The following is a 24921-nucleotide window of genomic DNA, read 5'->3' on the forward strand; positions in this document are numbered from 1 at the left end:
AGACAGCTTACAGGGAAGACAGTTCATCAGGGTTTTCTAGTTTTCCAATAAACAACAATTCAAGCAGTAGTGGGTTTGGAACATTCTCGAGCTATGAATCTAATTCCTCAACTCCAAATTCAAAATGCTCACAAGGTTCAAATTCACATTCGAACCAAAGAAATAGTCAGTCCCATGTGTTACAATGCAATGTTTTAGTAAATTTTCAAAATGTTCAAGGTTTGAATGAATCACAGTAAAACAACAGATGGCATTTCTGGCATCAGTTCTTCGGTCATATGACAGTCTAATTGCTGGAAAAATCGGAAACTGTAATATGACAAAAGAGGACTATGATCAGGTAGATCCAGAAGAATTAGAACTGATGGATATCATGTGGAACATGGCAAGTATTTTGAGACGAGCATAGAGATTTGCTGAGATTACTGGGAGATAATGTTTGTTTTTATCAGATTCTAAACTGGGTTTTGAGAAGTCAAAAGTAACTTGTTTCAGATGCAAACGGAAATGACATTTCAAAAGAGAGTGCACATATCAAGAAAATCAAGACAATATCAATCCTTTTAGTGATTATTACAAGCAAGAAATATATCACAAGTAGCAATGGTAATTTATGACCATTTATTACAGTACTAAATGAGCCACACATTAATTAACATATTCACTTGAAGAATAAATTGTTGATCTCATTTATGACCATGATTCCATATTAAATATAAACATTATTGATCTCATTTATTACCATGATTCTACATTAAATACAAACATTCTTGATCTAATTTATTACCATCATTCCACACTAAATACAAACAATCATTTGTAATGACTGAACATCTACATGACCACTTATTCCAAGTCTTGAATATCAAAATTCATCCTCTTAGTTTCTTTAGGAGGTCGTCCAAAGAATTCAATAGCTCCACACCAAACCACAGATCCAGCAACATCTATATGATCACATTATACAACAGAGAAAGTAAAAATTTCTAATTTGGTATAAAGAAGACATGATTACAAAAAATATATAGTACCAACACTCAAATATTTTGCTGCCTCTCCTTGAAGAATATTTTTATAAGGAATGAAGTTGAAACCGTATTCAACACATTGCCAATCTCTCACATGTGTAACAGTTGTATATCAATAAAAGTTGATTTTGTAATCATGTGCTACAACTTTGTATTGGTCCTTGTTTTCACCAACACCTAGTTTTGAGAGAATAACAACATCATCCTCTTAAAGTTTTCCATTAAAAACAAGTATCAAATGAATCTTAATACCAGCTTGAATCTGAACACCCTGAAGAACATTCAAACAATGTATTTTTTAGCATACAAACCTACAGACTCTGATAGAAACCTACAGACTCTGATAGAAATCTACAGACTATGATAGAAAGAAAAAATCAAACATATACATCCTCAATAGCCTATCGTACAAAGCTCAAGAACATTTGAACAATCTGCGTTTTTATGATACAAACCTATAAACCCTAGAAATAGGAAATCAGACATATACATCCATGGAATCATGTTATACACTAACGGAAAACACAAATACTCATTACCTTCTCATCAATCAAGATCAAATCCATCTTAAAACCTTGATTCCATTTTCGGATGATTCGCGCCTTCATGTTCCACATGTCTTTTGTAGGGTTCAAATCATCAACAAAACTCAGATTGTTGTTCACTGGTCGTGATATGGTTCTCATTCGGAATCAAATTCAAATTTCAAAATTGGAAACAAGAGAGATGAGAGTGTGATGAAATATGATGAGGGAAATGAGAAGAAAAAGCTTATATGAGAAGATTGAATGGGGCAGGAGATGAGATTGATAGGAGTGACATGCATTAATTGCAAATTACACATCCCCATATCTTTTGAATCTGAATGTACCGGCAATGAGGTGTTTGGTTTATTTTTTGTATTTTAAATACATTAAATATAAAATATAAAATAGAAAATTGAAAATCTTAAGATTTATTATGCAATAATGACATCAGACAGGCATTGTTGGACAACCTATCTGATTGCCACGTAAGCATTGTGATGCAATGCTCATTTATCCTTTTATAGAAGGTATAGATTAATCGTCGGTGCATTGATGCTCGCGGGTACACCTTTAAGTGACGGTTTTCTTATGTCATTCAAGACCCTCGTCGTCCACCATTTCTACTCGAACCTCATAGAATGTGTCGTCGACCACCACGTCCACCTCAATTGTCCCGGCTACCACGCGAGACCGCTCCCGTAGTCCTCGATGAAGATTGCGCTCCTACTCCGATGAAGGATCAACGATATCAGCAACGAGGTTGAGGACATGCACGACCTGTAAGGAAAAAGAAGGAACACAATGCAACTATATATAAAAATAAAAACCACTAACAAACAATCAGTTTTTTCAAATAATTATGAAAAGTCAAATAAAATATGTAGAATCACAAAAACTTATTCATTGTAAGTATTTTGATAAATGTCACACCCCGACCACGTAAAACATCAAAACGTGGCGGAAACGTCGGGGAGTGTTGTTTAAGAATCATTGTTTCACAACCATGGAACAAATAATTTTGTTTTATTGAATAAATGAACTCATTGTTTTAATACAATCAAATAAGTACAACTATTATCTTTCAAGTTTTAAAGTCGCTAAGGCACGAGTCCATCCTAAGTGTAGCATATATCATCAATCATCACAAAGCAGCACCTGAAACATGTGTAAAAATAGGTACTTCAGCATAAAAATGCCTGTGAGATACATAGGTTTTATTTTATTTAGGATTCATGACTTATGAGTTTAAAGAAAAAGTTTTTACTAAAAGTAGTCATGATCCTTGTAAAAGGTTTTCTTTTATAAATCATTTATAAGAAATCAGATGATATAAAATAATAATACATAGGAAAATAAATAAGTAAATAGAATAAGTTTGTATGAAAATATATTGTTTGAAAAACAATATTTTGATAAAAAGATTCATAGTATATATAAAAATATACTTTGGTTTTAAGAAAGTCGAATAAGTAATATATTAGAATATATTTCAGTTCCAAAACCGTTAACCCAAGTGTACTAAATAATGCCACGGTATGTAATGCAATGAAAACACTTATATATAAGAAGTATCAGCGACGTATCTACCATGTTTTCATCACATTACACCCGTCCCGTTATCTAAACACTAACCAAATCCCAATTGTTAAACAAATAGTATATTAAATATACATTGGTTGTTAAAAATAATAATCTTCAGTAGTATATTAAAAGTATACTTTGGATTTATCAATAACATATTAAACTATGCTTTGGATTTTGAGAATAACATATCAAACTGTGTTTTGATGATTAACAAAATATATGTTGGTTTTTGTACAATATCCCATATGAGAGCATATCAAACTATACTTTTGGGAGTATAACTTAATATACAAAAATAATGTGATTTAAGAATTCAGTCAGACCTAGTGCATCAAAATCCACCTTTGAGACTATAGAAATACCACAAAGGCAATCCCTATTTGGATGGAGCAACAAATTGGTTTCAGACATTCCATGACAACAGGAATGGGGTGTCAAATCCTATAGCGCTATATCATACTACCAACCGGCCTGGTGAACAAAAATAAGTACTATTCCAAACATTTAATTTTATAATCTTTGAAAAGTCAGAGTTTAGATCATAAATAATCATTCAGTTTGTAAAAAGATAAGTATAAATATGTATAATCAATTATACTTTTGAAAACATGAAAATAACAGATAGGTACACATGCTTCACCCCAAAACAGTTGAAAACAGTAAAAGAGGGGACTATGTACTCACTTGAGAGTGATTAGAAGTCTTGAACAACTACCAAGCAAGCTAGAGGGAGCACGGAATCAAACGGCACCTAATATTGATAACTACATAAATAAACCGGACCTAAATCGGGAGATCGGATAGTATGAGGTCTCGTGAACCAAATGAGCGTGGGAACTCATATGATATGATCTAACAAGGCCTACATACTAAAATGAAACCTATCCTAAGTGCTTTCGACCCATTATGATCCATTAGGGTAGCTTACGCTACTTTAACGCGTCGCGTGCGCAATTCGCGTTCGAGACGTCTAACTAGCCCTATGACAAGTATTATATGCCAAAACATGTTTAATTTTGTTGCTAAATCAGTTTAGATGTCAAAAATTTCGTTACATAGACTTAAAATAAATTTTAGCGCAAAAAGGGTATTTTGGTAATTTACCTAAGGCATATAAACTACCTATCATACAACTACTTAAACTAGGTGACCATAAGGTATAACCTCGGAAGGTTATTCCCTATACAACTATGGTCACCTAATGTATTTAGTCGGATCCTAAAGATCGACCAAACGGGTCGGGTTCGAAGTATAAGCGATTGATTAGATCGCTTACCTTGCGACCCTATATAAGCACTAAACCTAAAGTGACGAGCTAAACATGTTAAAACATGTTTAACGAATTTAGAAAACAGGTTTGATATCAAAACAAACGGTTTTGATACCTAAAACTAGTTTGGTTACAAAATACGCAAGAATACGTATTTTGGCCGAAACTACGACTCGTCACTACACCTAGATAACGTGGTAATCAGTAGATATAGTCAGTAGGGACTATAACCATCGTGATTACGCTCACATCATGAAGTTCAAACGAACTTCGCATTGACCATAAACTGGTCAATGCAGAAAGTCAAACGCAGTTTGACTTTTACGATAAAAACGAATGAAAAGAACGAAGGAATACTTACAAAGGGTCCCCGCAAGCTTTGATTTCCCAAGTATTCTCAGGTATGAAGTGGTTTAGCACTCCAACTTAGAGAAATCTCAAGAAATAAAGTGGGTTTTGCAAGTGAATGGTGAGGGGTATTTATAGGAATTCAAGAACCGTTAGGATCGTTTCTCGAAGATTGAGCTTCATCTGGATCGTACACATGTGGCCCATGGTTTTGGGATACTAGGGGTGCCCCAAAACCAGCTAACGGTATTGAAAAAGTTACAAAATAGACCCCGAAGTTCGAACCCATTGCTGAAAAATGCAGAAAATCAACTTTCTGTCCAGATGAGGTGCTCGCGTAGCGCTACGGGGAGAGCAGTTGGTGCTCGCGCAGCGCTAGCAAGTTCCAGCTTCAGAAAAGTTTCAAAAATTACAGTTTTGGTCCCTGCACATGTTTAAGGCCTTTTTCGATGCGTTTAAACCCCGTTAACCTCATTTCAAGGCTCTAAAATGAAGTTAAAGTATAGGGAACTCAAAACATGCTCAAAAACATCTCGGATTTCGGTTCGTTTGGTCGTACAGTTGCGTTGTTCGGTTAATTACGACGAAAGTCGTAACGAATGCAAAAACGATCCAAATCAAGCGACGAATGAAATTTTCTTATGCCAAACACTAAAACATAATATTTTAATGATTACATAAATTTTTGGATGTCCGGATATATTCAGAACATAAGATATGCGCGAAAATGCAAACTTATGCACTTTTTGATGCTTTTAGTCCCTGAATGACCAAAAGTTTATTTTTGCGCACCAAACACCTCAAAGCCTATTTCTAAGCTATGTAAAGGATATTTAGGGCATATTTAACTTATGATCAAGTTCCGGAAGGTTCGTTACTATAAAAATCGGTATAGTTTCGCAGTTTGACACAATTAGTCCCTGCGATCGAACAAACTTGATTTCAACACACCAAAACTTGTTTCTAAGTTATGTAAAGGTTATTTAAGGTATGTTAAGCCTATTTCACTATTCTGGAGTGTTTGTTGCATTTAACTGGTTATATTTACGCATCAGAGCGCGTATAACCCTCTAGAAAACGATTTAAAGCTTGAAATCGAATAAGAGTTGATATGTGCAAACGATACACATATTTTTACAAATCCCAAGTATGAAATACAATATTTCATTGGTTTGGTATTTGTTTGATGATTGAAGTGACACAGGTGTCACAGTCTCCCCTACTTTAGGAAATTTCGTCCCGAAATTTAATTTTAGGGGAAACTTGTGAAGTCAACTGTGATGGTTTCGCTTTTGAACAAATCCCTCGAGCCCTAAGTAAAACTTTGGGCCATGTTAGGATTCTTAGCGAAGTTGCCAACTCTCAAAGTGAAGTCCTTGTAGTAACAAAACATGGAATTTTGAACTACGGACGAAAGAACGTTTCTCATGAAGACTTATCATAGGAAACTTGCTTGTGCTTGAAATCAGAATTGGGAAGTGTAAGATAAAATGACATTGGTCAAGGTCCAGGACTTCTCCCGTATCATTACTCTTATCACTATAGGTCTTAACACATAACAAAACTTGTTGTAGTTTCTGTGCACTGAATTCCATAATTATGTAGGCCTCCATAATTACGTAATTCCTTGCATAGTCAGCACAGTTTATTTCATAATGCGTAGGGGAAAAATCAATTGAATAAACATGAAGCGATTTGTCTAGACCACCAAAGGATCTTTTTAACTAGATCAACGAACGATCTTTTTAACTAGATCAACACATGATTTTTTTAACTAGACCGTCATACGATCTCCTTAAATAGACCACTTAAGGGATCTTTTCAGTTATATCATCACATGATATTCCTATCCAGATTTTCAAATCAATCTGTTTAACTAGACCACTCAAGGGGTCCAATATTTGAATAGTACTTTAAAACCCAAGGGACTTTAACTACAACGTAGAAGTCCATTAAGGATTCAAGATAGTACCTTTAGATATCCTACTATGAATCCCTCATATGAGATATGGAAGATTCTATGAGGATTTGGATGGATCACATAAAAACACAAAACATATAAGAAAACACATAAGCACATAATCACATAATTAGTTAACTTGATCTTTAATTTGTTATCTTTGGACACGGATAATTAAAGCACCCATGGAATCCAATCCGTGGATTTCATTTGGCACTTTAATCATAAGAATCTAATTATGGAGATAGAAAGATCTTTAATAGGAATTCAGATTTATCCTTATTGAATCGTAATATACATATTAAGGCATACGAATCATTCAATTAAGGGCTCCGATTTGAGTGATAATCATCCATAAAGATCTAATTGTGAAGACAAAAAGATCCTATATGGATTTTGGAATTTGTGTAATGAGAGGTGTTTCGACACCTTGCACTAGGCGTTCTTAAGTCGATACACAAGGTAGAAAGTTCATGAGGTTGAGGCGCTAGATATGCAAGGCAACATATGAAGCAGAGTTTGAAGGTTGAGCAGTAGCAGGATTTGTAACAGCTTTGCTTTGGATTGCAAAGCGGCACATGTTAACCAAATGTCCCCATCGTCTACCGTGGGTACATTTGAAACAAGGTATTTGATTCGGATGATGACGGTGGCATTGATTTCTCTAAGGAGCGGTTCCCTTGTATGGCTTCATCCGTGAGACGAGTCACGGTGATAGCTAAATCAACGGCCTTCTGGTAGTACGACGCCAAATTGATGGACAATTGCAGCACCTAGTTCGGACATTGTTGTTGCGATGAAGAGGTACCATGAAGAAAATGGGAGACATGGGAAGAAACAAGGGAAATGAAAACAGAATAACAATGCATAAAATTGCGATCATTTGTTTGTTACCCAAGGCAAACAAATGAGACGGTGACTAATCAAAGTAAATGGGTCAATATATTGTATCGCGAAGACATGCTCGCCTATAAGTGGACACTCACCCCAAGAGTTCCTAGGTAAGAGTGGCTGGTCCGATACTGCGGATTTGTGCGAACACTCTAGCCTTAGACAGAAGACCCAGGGTACAGGCACCCACCCTTCCAGTTTGCACGTGTTCACATTATTTAGACCAAACTTTGACGGGATTTTGAAAACTTTGAAGGTTCAAAACCTAGTAATCAATCATCCTAGAACAGATGATTAGTTTTCAAAGCGGATTCAAAATTTGTGCTCTTATTGTGGTTGTCACCTAAGGATAGGTGATGGTATTGTTTTAAGACTAAACACGAGATAACTCGCGTTAGGGTCCTAGGAAGGTTATAGTCTAGGTCAAAGCATCACTAATAACCTAATTCCTTATAACCATTGGCTCTGATACCAACTTTTCTGTCACACCCCGACCACGTAAAACAACAAAACGTGGCGGAAACATCGGGGAGTGTTGTTTAAGAATCATTGTTTCACAACCATGGAACAAATAATTTTGTTTTATTGAATAAATGAACTCATTGTTTTAATACAATCAAATAAGTACAACTATTATCTTTCAAGTTTTAAAGTCGCTAAGGCACGAGTCCATCCTAAGTGTAGCATATATCATCAATCATCACAAAGAAGCACCTGAAACATGTGTAAAAATAGGCACGTCAGCTTAAAAATGTCTGTGAGATACATAGGTTTTATTTTATTTAGGATTCATGACTTATGAGTTTAAAGAAAAAGTTTTTACTAAAAGTAGTCATGATCCTTGTAAAAGGTTTTCTTTTATAAATCATTTATAAGAAATCAGATGATATAAAATAATAATACATAGGAAAATAAATAAGTAAATAGAATAAGTTTGTATGAAAATATATTGTTTGAAAAACAATATTTTGATAAAAAGATTCATAGTATATATAAAAATATACTTTGGTTTTAAGAAAGTCGAATAAGTAATATATTAGAATATATTTCAGTTCCAAAACCGTTAACCCAAGTGTACTAAATAACACCACGGTATGTAATGCGATGAAAACACTTATATATAAGAAGTATCAGTGGCGTATCTACCATGTTTTCATCACATTACACCCGTCCCATTATCTAAACACTAACCAAATCCCAATTGTTAAACAAATAGTATATTAAATATACTTTGGTTGTTAAAAATAATAATTTTTAGTAGTATATTAAAAGTATACTTTGGATTTATAAATAACATATTAAACTATGCTTTGGATTTTGAGAATAACATATCAAACTATGTTTTGATGATTAACAAAATATATGTTGGTTTTTGTACAATATCCCATATGAGAGCATATCAAACTATACTTTTGGGAGTATAACTTAATATACAAAAATAATGTGATTTAAGAATTCATTCAGACCTAGTGCATCAAAATACACCTTTGTGACTATAGAAATACCACAAAGGCAATCCCTATTTGGATGGAGCAACAAATTGGTTTCAGACATTCCATGACAACAGGAATGGGGTGTCAAATCCTATAGCGCTATATCATACTACCAACTGGTCTGGTGAACAAAAATAAGTACTATTCCAAACATTTAATTTTATAATCTTTGAAAAATCAGAGTTTAGATCATAAATAATCATTCAGTTTGTAAAAGATAAGTACAAATATGTATAATCAATTATACTTTTGAAAACATGAAAATAACAGATAGGTACACATGCTTCACCCCAAAACAGTTGAAAACAGTAAAAGAGGGGACTATGTACTCACTTGAGAGTGCTTAGAAGTCTTGAACAACTACCAAGCAAGCTAGAGGGAGCACGGAATCAAACAGCACCTAATATTGATAACTACATAAATAAACCGGACCTAAATCGGGAGATCGGATAGTATGAGGTCTCGTGAACCAAATGAGTGTGGGAACTCATATGATATGGTCTAACAAGGCCTACATACTAAAATGAAACCTATCCTAAGTGCTTTCGACCCATTATGATCCATTAAGGTAGCTTACGCTACTTTAACGCGTCGCGCGCGCAATGCGCGTCGCGCGCGCAATGCGCGTTCGAGACGTCTAACTAGCCCTATGACAAGTATTATATGCCAAAACATGTTTAATATTGTTGCTAAATCAGTTTAGATGTCAAAAATTTCGTTACATAGGCTTAAAATAAATTTTAGCGCAAAAGGGTATTTTGGTAATTTACCTAAGGCATATAAACTACCTATCATACAACTACTTAAACTAGGTGACCATAAGGTATAACCTCGGAAGGTTATTCCCTATACAACTATGGTCACCTAATGTATTTGGTCGGATCCTAAAGATCGACCAAACGGGTCGGGTTCGAAGTATAAGCGATTGATTAGATCGCTTACCTTACGACCCTTTATAAGCACTAAACCTAAAGTGACGAGCTAAACATGTTAAAACATGTTTAACGAATTTAGAAAACAGGTTTGATATCAAAACAAACGGCTTTGATACCTAAAAGTAGTTTGGTTACAAAATACGCAAGAATACGTATTTTAGCCGAAACTACGACTCGTCACTACACCTAGATAACGTGGTAATCAGTAGGTATAGTCAGTAGGGACTATAACCATCATGATTACGCTCACGTCATGAAGTTCAAACGAACTTTGCATTGACCATAAACTGGTCAATGCAGAAAGTCAAACGCAGTTTGACTTTTACGATAAAAACGAATGAAAAGAAGAAGGAATACTTACAAAGGGTCCCCGCAAGCTTTGATTTCCCAAGTATTCTCAAGTATGAAGTGGTTTAGCACTCCATCTTAGAGAAATCTCAAGAAATCAAGTGGGTTTTGCAAGTGAATGGTGAGGGGTATTTATAGGAATTCAAGAACTGTTAGGATCGTTTCTCGAAGACTGAGCTTCGATCTGGATCGTACACATGTGGCCCATGGTTTTGGGATACTAGGGGTGCCCCAAAACCAGCTAACGGTATTGAAAAGTTACAAAATAGACCCCCAAGTTCGACCCCATTGCTGAAAGATGCAGAAAATCAACTTTCTGTCCAGATGAGGTGCTCGCGCAGCGCTAGCAAGTGCCAGCTTCAGAAAAGTTTCAAAAATTACAGCTTTGGTCCCTGCACATGTTTAAGGCCTTTTTCGATGCGTTTAAACCCCGTTAACTTCATTTCAAGGCTCTAAAATGAAGTTAAAGTATAGGGAACTCAAAACATGCTCAAAAACATCTCGGATGTCGGTTCGTTTGGTCGTACAGTTGCGTTGTTCGGTTAATTACGACGGAAGTCGTAACGAACGCAAAAACGATCCAAATCAAGCGACGAATGAAATTTTCTTATGCCAAACACTAAAACATAATATTTTAATGATTACATAAATTTTTGGATGTCCGGATATATTCAGAACATAAGATATGAGCGAAAATGCAAACTTATGCACTTTTTGATGCTTTTAGTCCCTGAATGACCGAAAGTTTATTTTTGCGCACCAAACACCTCAAAGCCTATTTCTAAGCTATGTAAAGGATATTTAGGGCATATTTAACTTATGATCAAGTTCCGGAAGGTTTGTTACTATAGAAATCGACATAGTTTCGCAGTTTGACACAATTAATCCCTACGATCGAACAAACTTGATTTCAACACACCAAAACTTGTTTCTAAGTTATGTAAAGGTTATTTAAGGTATGTTAAGCCTATTTCACTATTCTGGAGTGTTTGTTGCATTAAACTGGTTATATTTACGCATCAGAGCGCGTATAACCCTCTTGAAAGCGATTTAAAGCTTGAAATCGAATAAGAGTTGATATGTGCAAACGATACACATATTTTTACAAATCCCAAGTATGAAATACAATATTTCATTGGTTTGGTATTTGTTTGATGATTGAAGTGACACAGGTGTCACAATAAACATTTAGGGTTTTGTAAAACTTTTGACTTACAAAAAGGGTTTATAAAAAAAGAATGTACTCACTTTGTTGACTTAGGTGTTACTATAGCTTCCTGGTGCTTTTCCTGTTTATTATTGTAGGATCGTGTCATGACCCAAACGAGTCAATCGGAAGAGCTCTCAATCTGTTTCAGAGGCGAAAACAAAGAAACAGACTTGTAAAACAGCTAAATTCACTTTAATTTGCCTTGTATATTGATTTAACGCAGTTTACAATCAAACGTCACTTCGGTTCGATACCGGAAACCAGAATAGTTACTACTGATTTCGCATGAACACATATATATAGTAGTTCTAATTCCGCACGAACTGGTTCCAAACGGAATTAATTTCATGCGAAACTTAATTCCGTACAGAATTACAAATCATCACTTTCATGCGAAATTAGGTCATTCATGCGAAATTACCTTTATATCCTATTTCTCGAACTACGAGCCCTGATCTAACATTATACGTATAAGACTCGATACAAAACGAAGTCGACAGACGCATGCACCAATAGACTCCCCCTCGAATGTTGACGAGTCTTCAACGTCTTCAGTCTTTATTAGTCTTCGGGCTTCCAGAAACTCTATCTGGCTCTTTCCTCAATCTAACTTTCTTTCACAAATCTCCCCCTCGGATGATGCTCTATCAATCTTTGGCATCTTCAGGATCAAATTCGTTGCATTTTCAAAATCTCTCTCTCTAACCGACTTCCTCTTAACTTATACCGGGATCTTGGTCTGGCTTTCACTGTCACACCCCGAAATATCAGAGCTTGGCGTGACTGGACCGGTATCTTCATTGCACAGCAGAAGCAAATAAGCTAAGACTTCTAGAAATTTAACGCCTGCTAATTTCTCGAATTCCCATGGGTTCTCCTATTCCAACCGTTCCATAGTTTTGAAAATTGCCACCTGAGAAAGAACATGCGAAAAAGTCAACATAAAGTTGAGCGAGTTCATAGTTTGTTTTGAAAAGATTTAAAAGAAATCTTTTTGATAACCGGTTTTAAAGTTTTTGAGAAAGTATAGTAAAATTATTTTCTTGGCATGATATATGAAAAACTGTGAGTCTAGCCCACAATAGTCTTTGTGCATTGCACGAGAGAGAGTGGGCCGAGCCCAAACGAAAGTCTTTGTAAGCAGGACCAACACGTCCTCTTACTTGTACATAAGTTGAAAACGTTACCCAAGTTTGTAAATCCATGTATTTGTGAGTTTACATCAAATGAACCTTAAAAACATTTGAAAGTTCAGTTTATAAGTAGGTATGTAATGCGTCTATGAACATGTTGATCATTAATGTGTAGCTAAGACATTAATATGTGTGCCGACATAGGAAGCACTCAACCCGGTAGACGATTTAAGTGTCGATTCACTTTGACAGGGACTCAAAAGCACTCTAAGTGGCCGCACAAGGACCGTGAGTGGGGCTCGCCCGTACCCGATAGATCTACCCCCTGTTCCGTGGTCCTTAAAAGGATTAATGGTGCCTACGTTAGCGCCTATTCGCACGTGATCCAAGAGTTCATTCCATAGCTTAATCATACCCTAGTTAATATGTATTTCAAAAGAAAAAGGGGGACATAAACCCATTGGGTTGTCTCGTTGTTCGTATGCAGAACAACCCAGTCCCGTTGTAGTAACTAGGACATTCCTGTCACTAGTCATGAAAATCATGCACGTTTGTGAACATACGCGTTTGTTTTGTAAAACCGGTATGTTTAGTATAAACCTTTCGTAAACCATTCGAGTTCATTGAAATTCATTTGCAATATGGTTTGTAAATATGTGTTTTCGTTCATCGAAATAGTGTTTTCTTTTGCAAAAACTTGCATGTCTTTCCACCCCCGAAAACATTTATAAAAATGTAAAACCGTAAAAAGTGGGGGTTATGAACTCACCTGGACTTCCATGTGCAATGCTAGCCTAGCGTGATTCCGTAGTGTCGTTCCAAGAACCTGTATTAGCTAGCGTGCACCTATGACATTCCTATGAAGGAATACTTATCAGTTTCTAATAAGACAACGTAGTTAAACTACGTGTCCGAGCTCTACCGAATCGCTAACTAAACGATTCTATTAAGGTGTTATCAAGATTTAGAATAACCATTCTATGGTTAATTGATCCCGTTTATAATCGGGATAAAACTAAGTTTCGCGATCGACTTAGTTTTCGATTGATTTTGGATATATATATATATTTATATCTATAAATATAAAATACATTTACATAGCCGTGTTAGTTGTCACGAATAGAAATACGTATACGGATAAGGGGAGCGTCTTGTTGTTTCGTATATGGTACGGTACTATACCGTTGTAGTTTCCGTAGAATGGAAGTAGATAAATATATATACATATATATATTCGAAAACTTGGCGTTTGAAGCAAATATAAACAATTATATTCACTTCAAAGAATTCGGATTCTAGTTTGAAAGAAATATAAATAATGATATTTATAGTATATGTCTCCCGATTATTAAACGTTTGAAAAGTGAATCCCGAATTCCGACGTTTGGAATAAATATAACATTATATTCATTGTATAAAAATATTCGGAAATATCGGTGTTCGAAATAACTATAAGCATTATATTTATTTTAACTAGGTATCGGTTACAAAATCTCATAACGTCGTTAAAATAAATATACTTCTATATATATTCTTATAAGAAAACTTGTATCCCGATAAATGTCGTCTTTATAACAATATACGTTTCGTAAACCGGGTTTTTAACGAAAATCGGGCAGAGTTTACTCTGTTTTTCGATATCCCGACAACTCAAGTTGTCGTTATTTGTCAAAATTCAACAATCACTCAACAAACATTATATAAGTTTTACGTTAAATATATCAAAACGTCGAATACGAAAACAAAAATCACTAAATGTAAAACCGTTAGTTAGTCGGGTCGAGCTCGATTGGCGTAGCAAAAAAAATATCTAAAAACCATATCAATCTAAATTAATTTTCGCATTAACTTTACCGCGTCGTGCGTCTGACCAGTTGACCCGACAGTTGACTGTCGTTGACTGGGGTTTGACCAGTTGACTTTCGTTGACTGACCTTGACCGTGTCGCGAACCCGAATCACCCATAACTGATCCGAACCGTAATATGAACCAAAGCACAAGTTGATTTTTGTTGACCGAACCGAAAACCGAAAACCGAATCCGACATCAAGAGTTAACCATCATAAAGAGTCTGACCCAATCTTGAACCATGACTGACCTGTTGACCCGTGCCACACCCAAAACTGATCCGAAGTGTGAACCAATGGAACCGAGTCCCAAATACACCCCAAACTCGAACAAAATAACCATCCCCACCACTGACCGTCGTTGCCAGTATCATCATTATCATCTTCGTAGCAACGTCGGAACCCACTCGAGGCACACGACCACCAACGAACCGAAAAGAAAAAAAATATGAAATAGTAATAGATTAGCTCTGCATACTCAACAATGTTACCCGAAATACGACAAGAATGCTCACCTGGGTTTTGTCGGAAGTTATCGGAGCAGAATCAAGACACCACCTCCACTGCCGTCGTCGGCCGGCACCAGCGTCGCCGGCTGATGGCAGTTTGCTGCTGTCACCAACATCAGCGACATCATCGGAGAAGATGAGCTGCTACAGTCGTTTCTGTCGTCGTCACCAGAGCTCCGTCGTCGGCCCGCTGCCGACATCGTTTCAACATCATCATCTTCAGGTGAGTGTGGAGTGGCCGGTTGGAGTGACAAGTTGATGGTTGCTGGCCAGTCTTAAATCAACAGCAGAGAGAACGAGGGGGGTTCGTGGTGTGCGTGTGGCCGGTGGACGGCGCCGGAGAGCGATCTACGGTGACCAGAACTTTCGTGAGAGAGAGGAGCAGAGTTGTCTGGTGTGCGGGTCTTGTGTAATGGGTTTCAGATGAGAATGATGGTGATAATTTCTATATGTATACCTTGGGTTTAAAAGAAAAAGAACTGATGAAGATGGAAGGGCATGGTGTGCGCGTATTTTGTTTTGTGAAACTGAGGTTTTCAGATTGTGTATTTATCTGTGTGTATACGTTTAAAAGAAAAGGCATGTATGAAAGAATAGAAAAATCTAAATTGAGTGTGTCAGTGAAGTAATTTAATTGTATTTGTCCTTGCTTTGCTTGTAACCCTTTTCTTCCTATTTGAATACCGTCAAAAGAGTGAAGGGGAGATCAATAGTTGTTCTCTACAAGTTTCATGGGTATGGTGTGGTCATCATTATATCTTTGAATAATAATAAAAAAAATATCTAAAAGAACCAATAAAATAGTGGGGAACAAAATGGCCATATGTATGACCAGACCACTACTTGGTCTTTAACTTTTACAATGTAGTTACGAGATTTTAATGATAACCATTTGTAAAAACAACAAATTAAACCAAGTACATGGGGCTTATAGTTGTGCATAGCCGTAGGCGTCGTATGTATATATATGACTATATACATGTGCGTGCTCGCGATCTCGCAATCTTTAAAAAATACATACATGTGTATTAATGCGTAAATAGTTATATAAATCCTTGAATTACGAAATGCATATAATAAACTTATGCATAATATAATTTATAAAATACGTCTTGTTGTCCTGTTATCACAAACATTCGGGCCTGTCGAGTTAACTCGTTCCTGTAAGCATTTTGTGACGTTCACTATCACGATAATTTCGCAAAACCAAATCCGTAAAACCAAGTTCATATGGATATAACATACGTATAAAATTCGTATTCGTTGACGTTTTCAGTATTTTGTTCGGTTTCAGTTCGTTATCGCTTAATGCTTAGCATATCACCCGAAAAATCTCATACGCGCACCGTATCGTCAGATAAGCGTTCCTAGGCATTCCAATAGCCTAATTTAGTTAATCTGTGCCTTAAACACTGTTTCTTTTTGTCTTAAACGTTTGTTAATCGCGTAATTAGAAGGCGTTAACTACCAGTTGTCACATTCACAGGATCAGAATCGCGACCTGGCTCTCTACTCAGACTAAGAGTCCAAGCTGTCCTGCATATACTCTATCCAAAACATAAGTTTTATAAAATTTAAACTATAATCACTTCAGAAACCACATGTAAAAACACATCAAGAATGATTTAACATTATTAGATGACAACTTGTAAGAATAGCTTTTCAAACAAACTCTTCTCAAACCTTTTCATCATGTTTAGCACTTGGAATTTGAAAATCAGCTTTTCATCATCAGTTGTCAAAAATCTTTTTGAATTTTTTAACAGAAGAAATGCAGTAAAGAAAGATTTACAGACACTATTTTTGTGAGTTTGTGTAAGAGGATCATATCAGTTTTTGAAACAAATCACGAACACCGTTAAGCTTTAAACATTTTAAGTTCTAAACGATTCACTTAGATTGTCACTATACTGATCCACTTAAATTTTCACACAAAGTTCAACTGTTTCGAGATACGATATTAATGTTTTAATGACTTAAACTTATTCGCGTGTCCCGCCTCTTGAATATACTCCCGTATCCAGATCCCAATATTCAGTCTTACAGGTGATTATACCTAGATGATATCTGTAAGGGGTTAAATGCGAAACCGTGAGAGCTCAGGTCAGAACTTCCGTTCAGCAAAGAGATGACAGTTCGACTTTTGGTGTGTCCCCTTTAGAGGATCTTTTCTTCAACAGCACATGATTAGCATTTTTCAATGTTTCATCATTTTTTGTACTGAGGGCGGCGCTATATTTCAAGCAAGCAGAAAGTATTATACGGGGACTAGGCCATTGCTTCCGCAAAATCAGAAGTCTCGGGATAATACCCCAGATATCACTGAGCATAAAGACTTAGTATCTCAGAAAGAGGGACCTTTCAAACAAGATTTTGGGGGTTACCCATATATCCAAGAAATGTTCCCCATGAGATAAGCAAGTTTAAATTTATGTTTATATCTCGAATACAATCTACTGAATGTGTAAAAACCTACTGGCACATCCACAGTGAGATTGTTTATCACATTTTTAACTTTCCATTTCTTTAGCATGTTGTGATAGTCCACTGATGTACTATCATTTCCTCTTGTTCACAACAAAACTCAATTTTTGATTTTATCATTTTTTGGTTTTATCAAATTTTCTAATGTTTTTGGATTTTCTGAAAATTTTCAAAATTTAATGAAATTTTGAAAACAAACTGAAAGTTTGAAAACAAACTGTACAAGCAAAGTGACAACTGATCTTCAAGCTTCAATTCGCCATCCACTTGGCATAAACAATCTGAACTCCCCCTTTCAACAAACTATTTTCCCATTAAGATTTCAAAACACTTAAGTTTGTTTTAATCTAAATGGTTTTTCCGGAAAATTAGTTTTTTTAAAACCACTTGTAGGTTCCGGGTTCATCATCTTGTTCATTTTTAACCCTTGAATGAGGATTATATCAAGTTTAAACTAATGACCTTGATTAATCACTTTGTAAGAACAAACCTTTGTACCACATGTAAATAGGCACAATCAAAACTGATATGAAGAATGATGCCGATTCCTGCTCCACTCTTACCAACCTGGGAGCTCCGGCAAGTCAGGTTTTTTTTAATCAAACATTATATCCACCCAAGCCTAACCAGCCTTGGGTGATTTTGGTACACATCTATCCCACCAACATTTTGATTTATAAAACTCTTTTGCACCCTTTACCTTCCTATCAACCATCTTACCAAAAATATGTTTAACTTTCCCGTTGAAAGCATTCTCAACATCAAATTCTCCCTTATCAGCGAAGAACTGATTTGAGATCTCAACCTTCCCAACTATTGACTTCAAATTTTCCTTTGATAATGGAGGAAAATTTTCATCGTTCACCTCTGGAACGGAATTCACATTCTTCTTTTCAACAAATGACTCCTCTGGTTTTATGGAATTAAATTCATTGTCAGAATTACTCTCAGATTTAACAACCCATTTTTGCTTGTTCATATCACCTTTTCTTTTGTAAAACCGTTTTGAACTTACACCTTTTTCAGAAATAGAATTTTCAAACATTTTAACTTTTTGTAAAGTTTGTTCTGTCTTATCAACAAATTTCCTTCTTGAATCAAAGTTAGAAGAAACTCCCGGTTCTTTGTAGTTGGATTTGGGACAATTCCAAGCTATATGTCCAACTTCTTGGCATTTGAAACAGGTTCTTCTGTCAACTCTTTTAGCAAACCTTCTCACATTCTTTTTCACTTCAGTAAGAAACCCCTGGTTTGACTGTTTCCAGAATGGTTTCTTCTGTTCATCCTCTGAACTTCCACCTGCAACAAATTTTGTTTTTGGTTTAAGATTTTTCTCATTTTTATAATTTTCTGGAGAAATAAAACCTAATCCCTTCTTTTTGAAATTACTGTTATGGTTTGGTTTCTTTTGAAAACCATAACCACAACCGTAACCCATTTTTCTGTTTACTCTTTGTTGAATTCGTGTAGAAGTGTATTTGTTAGGTTTTCCATCAAGATTTAAATCTTTTATTTCAGAAATGTTAATTTCTGTTAATTTGAAAACCTGTTTGATCATTTCAGTTTTGACACTTCTTATTGGAAATTCTTCATCAGAAAATAATTTGTCCGAATTATTCAAGGTATATGCAACCTTAAACATTTCATCATTCAAATTATTCTTTGATAACAAGAATTCTTTATTATAAACCCTCTTGACTGGCGAATTCGGACTATTTTCTGACGAACTTGAACTCTCAGATTTAAACTCCGACTTTGACTCTTCATCCATATCCAACACCTGATCGACAACTTTCTTTACTAACTCAGACTCATGATCAGTTTCAGGCGCTGTGAATGTGACATCAATGTTGTCTGGTAACTCATCAATGGTTTCAGACTTTAACTTTATGTTCACTGCCTTTTTTAGACGCTCCTCATTAGGATTCCTGGTAGAATAACTCTCATAGATTGGAGGCGGACACTTGTTATACTTGACATTGTGTTTCTTACCAGTATCAGTATCTTCAGTCTTTTTCTCCTTGAATACTTCAAGACCTGCAACAGTGGGATATACACGATCAATCAAATAATCACATGTTGTATAACTCAACAATAACCTTTTGATTCTTTCACTCTCAATTTTTTCAAGTTCCACTTCTGTGACAACTCGTATTTCAGAATCTACCTCTGTGCTTATTGAAACTTGTATGAACGTTGTGTAACTAGTTGATACGTGTGATTTCGTTGAATGTTATGAATTTTATTATGTTACATGTTACCAAATTTGGGCCGCACACTTTGTTCTTCACCACACATCTTTCTCTCGGCCCAACCCCACTCGCAAACCATTCACCCAACTCGAGACCAAGGGCAGCCCGATGATTTGGCTCGACCCACTCACCCATTACGCATACATGAACTCTTAGGGGGTGTATTTTCTCATTTGTTTGCAAAACACCAACACACACACCAACCCTAAAGCTCTCCTCTTCTCTCCCTTGTGCGACGGCAAACACCCCACCCCTCTTGAAGCTTTGATTCGGATCATTCTATTCCTCTCAACCGGTTAGTGTTTGTTATTTGTTATGTTATGTTATGTGATTATACTTGTCTCATGTGATGAATTGTAAATGGTACATGATTGTTGATAAATGATTGTGTATTGTCATATGATGATCTAATCCGGTTAGGATGTAGTAATAGGCTAATCGGTTAGGGTGTATGCATGATAACCGGCTGTGATGCGTGGTTAAGACTTGTGGTATTGATTGGTTTGTTGTACATATGACTTAGGGTTGCATGATAGTCCTTGAATTAGTTAATTAGATGATCCGGTTGATTGCTTGATGATTGTTCTTGATCTCGTGATGATCACAGTAGTATGAATATGCATGATTGATGAAATTGAATGGTGTTTGATCTGATTTGTGAAACTGCCAAAGTTGTTTGCTGACATTACGGAATTATTGATGCTGTAAATAAGGAAATCAGTTACAATCTGCTAGTCTCGACATAGATTGCGAGTCGAGAACCCACTGTCTCGACTCGAGACCACAACACCGGCACAATCAGCACAACTCGAGACCACGGTTGCGGGTCCGGTTGCGACTCGAGACCGTGTAGTCTCGACTAGTACATGATGACTCGAGACCCTTTTGGTTGCGACTCGAGACCGCCTAGTCTCGAGTGATGAAAGTATGACCCGAGACGTCTTTGGTTGCGACTCGAGACCTTGAGGCCAGCACAACTCGAGACCGCTCTGTCTCGACTCGAGAGCTCTAGTCTCGACTCGAGACCATGAACACATGCACACTGTTGGACTTGCACACTGTTACGAGCCCAACCATTTAGGCCGCATACTTGGACCTTGTTACGTGACTGTTCTGTTGTTGATCTGCTATGATTATACGTGTATGCTATGGTCACTAATTGTGTACAATACGTGTAGAACATAAGTGCACTATTTGAATACGAACCTGACTTGTATGGTAACCATGGTAGGACGTGGTTGACCACCATATAGCTTAATTGAACTTTGCTGTGTATCTGCCGAGCAAACCAAGGTGAGTTCACACCTTTACCAAGGCATGGGATTCCCGGTGGGTAGGGAATGGGATTGAAGGAAAAAGGATTGACGAATTAGTTGGATTTACACTGTTACTAGACTATCTACCATCGTCCTCGGTTGCGAAGAACCCTTACGTAAAACCTACGTAATACTTGTGCTTACCACTATCCTCAGGGTTCGAGGGACACTTACGTAAAACCTACGTAAACTCATACCTACTACTATCCTAGGGTTATGAAGGACACTTACGTAAAACCTACGTAAACCCCCGTGTACCACTGTCCTCGGGATAAGAAGGACACTTACGTAAAACCTACGTAAACCTCGTATGTACCATTGTTCTCGGGTTAAGAAGAACACTATGGTTACAAATAGTCTAGTGTATATACAAATGTGGGAAGCCCCCACCAATAGAACATATTACCGGCCTAGTAGAGCGACCTGTTACAACATGAACATACTATTAGGAACTTACTTACTGTGAACTCGCTCAACTAGTTGTTGACTCTCTGTTACATGCCTTGCAGGACCATTGGTACTAAGGGAGCTTGCACGGGAGGCACGGTCGTTGTGGGCACATGGACTGTTGAGTTCCATGTTAAAATTTATTTTATGAGAACATGATACTTATGCTGGGTTTTTACATTAATGCTTCCGCTACACACTTGTTTATGTTTGGTTTTGAAAACACCTTTCGTATTGATGAATGACTTTTACTATTTAATTATATGTTCAATATGATTGGTGGCTTGATCCTGGTCATGTCACGCCTCCAAGCGGTGGTACTCCGCGTGTGGATTTTGGGGGTGTGACAGATTGGTATCAGAGCCATTGGTTATAGAGAACTTGGTTTTAATAAGGGGAAAATGTTTTTATTAAAACCAGACTATAACCAGTACAGTGCTCAACGATCCACAATGACGCCTCGCTCCACGTGCAAGACTCAACATTCTAGGTAATATGGTTTATGTTATATTGCCTACTTGCTAGATTACATAGAACTTTGCTCGTAGTATGCTTAGATACACATGAAGCTATTGCTTACACTTGTGTGCTTACTCTCCTCTGTCATCGCACTTTTTGCGAACCTCTCTCACTATGTTACCTTTACTATGAAGATCATGTCTGGACGCGTTAACATGACTCAAGCCCAGTTGACGGCTCTCATTAACGAACAGGTTGCTGCGGCACTTGCAGCCGCACAGGCAGGAGGTATATCCTGCAGTCATAACTCACACTAGGGTCTTTAGATCCTACACTTCTAGACCAACTCTTGTGTTTAACTTTGTCCTATTCATACACAATAGTTCAACACGCACCGCAACCAGTTTGCACTTTCAAGAACTTCATGGACTGTCGTCCAAGCACGTTTAGTGGCACAGAAGGAGCAGTAGGACTCCTCCACTGGTTTGAGAAGCTCGAGTCCGTGTTCGAAATGTGTGAATGCCCTGAGGCTCGCAGGGTGAAATACGCCACTGGTACTTTGGAAGGAATTGCGCTGACTTGGTGGAACGCGCAAGTTCAGATTTTAGGGTTGGCAGCCGCTAACGCCACCCCTTGGAACGATTTTAAGGAACTGATCAAGCGAGAATACTGCACGCGTGATGACATCCACAAGTTTTAAGTGGAGCTTTATCACCTGAAGATGACAGGATTGGAAATTGAGGCTTATACTAAATGGTCAAACGAGCTGGCCATCTTGTGTCCAACCATGGTGGACCCTCCAATCAAGCGCATTGAGTTGTATCTCAAGGGTCTAGCGCCAGAAATCCAGAGCCACGTGACATCGGCTAACCTCGATAATATCCAGGATATTCAGCGACTTGCTCATCGCCTCACGGATCAGGCAGTGGAACAAGATAGGCTGCCTAAACGTATCAGCGCTACTGCTATCACTACCACTTCTGCTACTCCTGCTACTCCCAGTGACAACAAGTGAAAATGGGAGGGGGATTCCAGCAAGGGTTCATCTACAGTTCAGTCTCAGGTTCAGCAGCAAAAGACTGACCACTACCAGAGTCCCAGTCAGCAGTCTTCTGGTAGTCACGGGTAGAGAGTTTATCGCGGAAATCACCCCAGGTGCAACAACTGTAACAGACACCACAGTGGCCAGTGCAACAAGGGTCGTTGCCAGAGGTGTCTCAAGATAGGTTATGAGGCCAAGGATTGTAGGAGCCCATGGCCTGTATCTCAGAATCAGCAGCAACAACAAGCACAACAGAATCCGCAACAGGGCAACAAGGGATGCTTTCATTGTGGCGCGGAAGGTCACTTCAAAAGGCACTGCCCTCAGTTAAACCGAAACCAGAACAAAAACAACAACAATAACCAGGGCAACGGAAACAACAACGGTGGGAACAACAACGGCAACGAAGCTAGGGGACGTGCATTTATGCTGGGGCAGGGTGATGCCAGGAATGATCCCAACGTAGTTATGGGTAAGTTTCTTCTCGACGACTTTTATGTTACTGTTTTGTTTGATTCGGGTGCGGATACAAGTTATATGTCTCTAAAAGTTAGCCAAATGTTAAAACGTGCACCAACTCTCTTAAACACCAAGCATGTTGTAGAATTAGCTAATGGTAAGAGTCTAGAGGCCACGCACATAGTTCAGGGTTGTAATCTTATCCTCGCTGGTCAGACTTTCTCCATCGATCTTATTCCCATAGTTCTGGGTAGTTTTGTAGGATCGTATGCTGACCCAAATGAGTCGTTTAGAGGTTTACTCTTGCAATTCAGATGCGGAATAATAAGAAAAGCAAGTAGATATAGCTTGTTCTTCCTCCTAACTGTCTTTTGTATTGATTAGAAACAATTTACAGCTCGATCGTCACACCGGCAGAACTTCGGCGTGGAATACAATGACTTCTCTACTTGGATCGTCCTAACAGACCCCTATAAATAGTGTTCTGGGTCCGCTCATGTGGACATGTGACACATGAGCGGTCCAGGCTTGACCATAAAAGCGGTTCACACATGACACAAAGGCGATCCACCATCCTATGTCCATATGAGCGACCCTAGCTTCTAAAACCTATACAAACACCTGTTTTCTCGTATTTCATGCCCTATGCTATACAATATGATGTAAGACCTGATCCTAGACACTTAGACGGAATCAACAGATGTAGTGCACCAACAAACTCCCCCTCAGATGTTGATGGAGTCGACTATTGAGCACCGTCTTCTCATCTTTAGTCTTGATCAGTCTCTGGGCTTTCACTTTCTCTCTATCTTCAGACTCCCCCTCTCGATTTACTGGCATTCTTTTGTTCTTCAGTAACATCTTCAGGATCGTTGTCTGGTACTAAAAAACCTCTAATTCTCTTGATCAGATCTCTTGATTCCTTAAGTTCATCAGCATCATCAGTTTGACATGATCTTCAGAATCAGAATCTGATCTTCACAGACTTTTAGAATCGAATATCCTGGCTCTATCAAAGATCTTTAGCATTAATTTCTGGGATCGAAACCTGGCTACCTGCACAATCTTAACCCAGAAATAAATTTCCTAATTTTATCACATATCAGATACCTCTGCACCAACATATGACTCCCCTCAAAACAAACTATGATGAACCACTTGAAGAAGGTTAGATTTTTCGAAAACAATTTGATTTATACACACACTCCCCCTCAAATATTGCTCATCATGTTTAGCATTTGGAATTTTGAAAATCAGTTTTCCAACATCAGTTGTCGAAAATCTTTTTGAATTTTTCAAAAATTATGCTAAAACACACACAAAATCTTTTTGGATTTTCTGAGAGATATTACTTGACACCACTTGAAAATACAAACATA

The sequence above is a fragment of the Helianthus annuus genome, chromosome 15 (genome assembly GCF_002127325.2).
Source record: "Helianthus annuus cultivar XRQ/B chromosome 15, HanXRQr2.0-SUNRISE, whole genome shotgun sequence".
In the NCBI taxonomy this organism is placed as follows: Eukaryota; Viridiplantae; Streptophyta; class Magnoliopsida; order Asterales; family Asteraceae; genus Helianthus; species Helianthus annuus.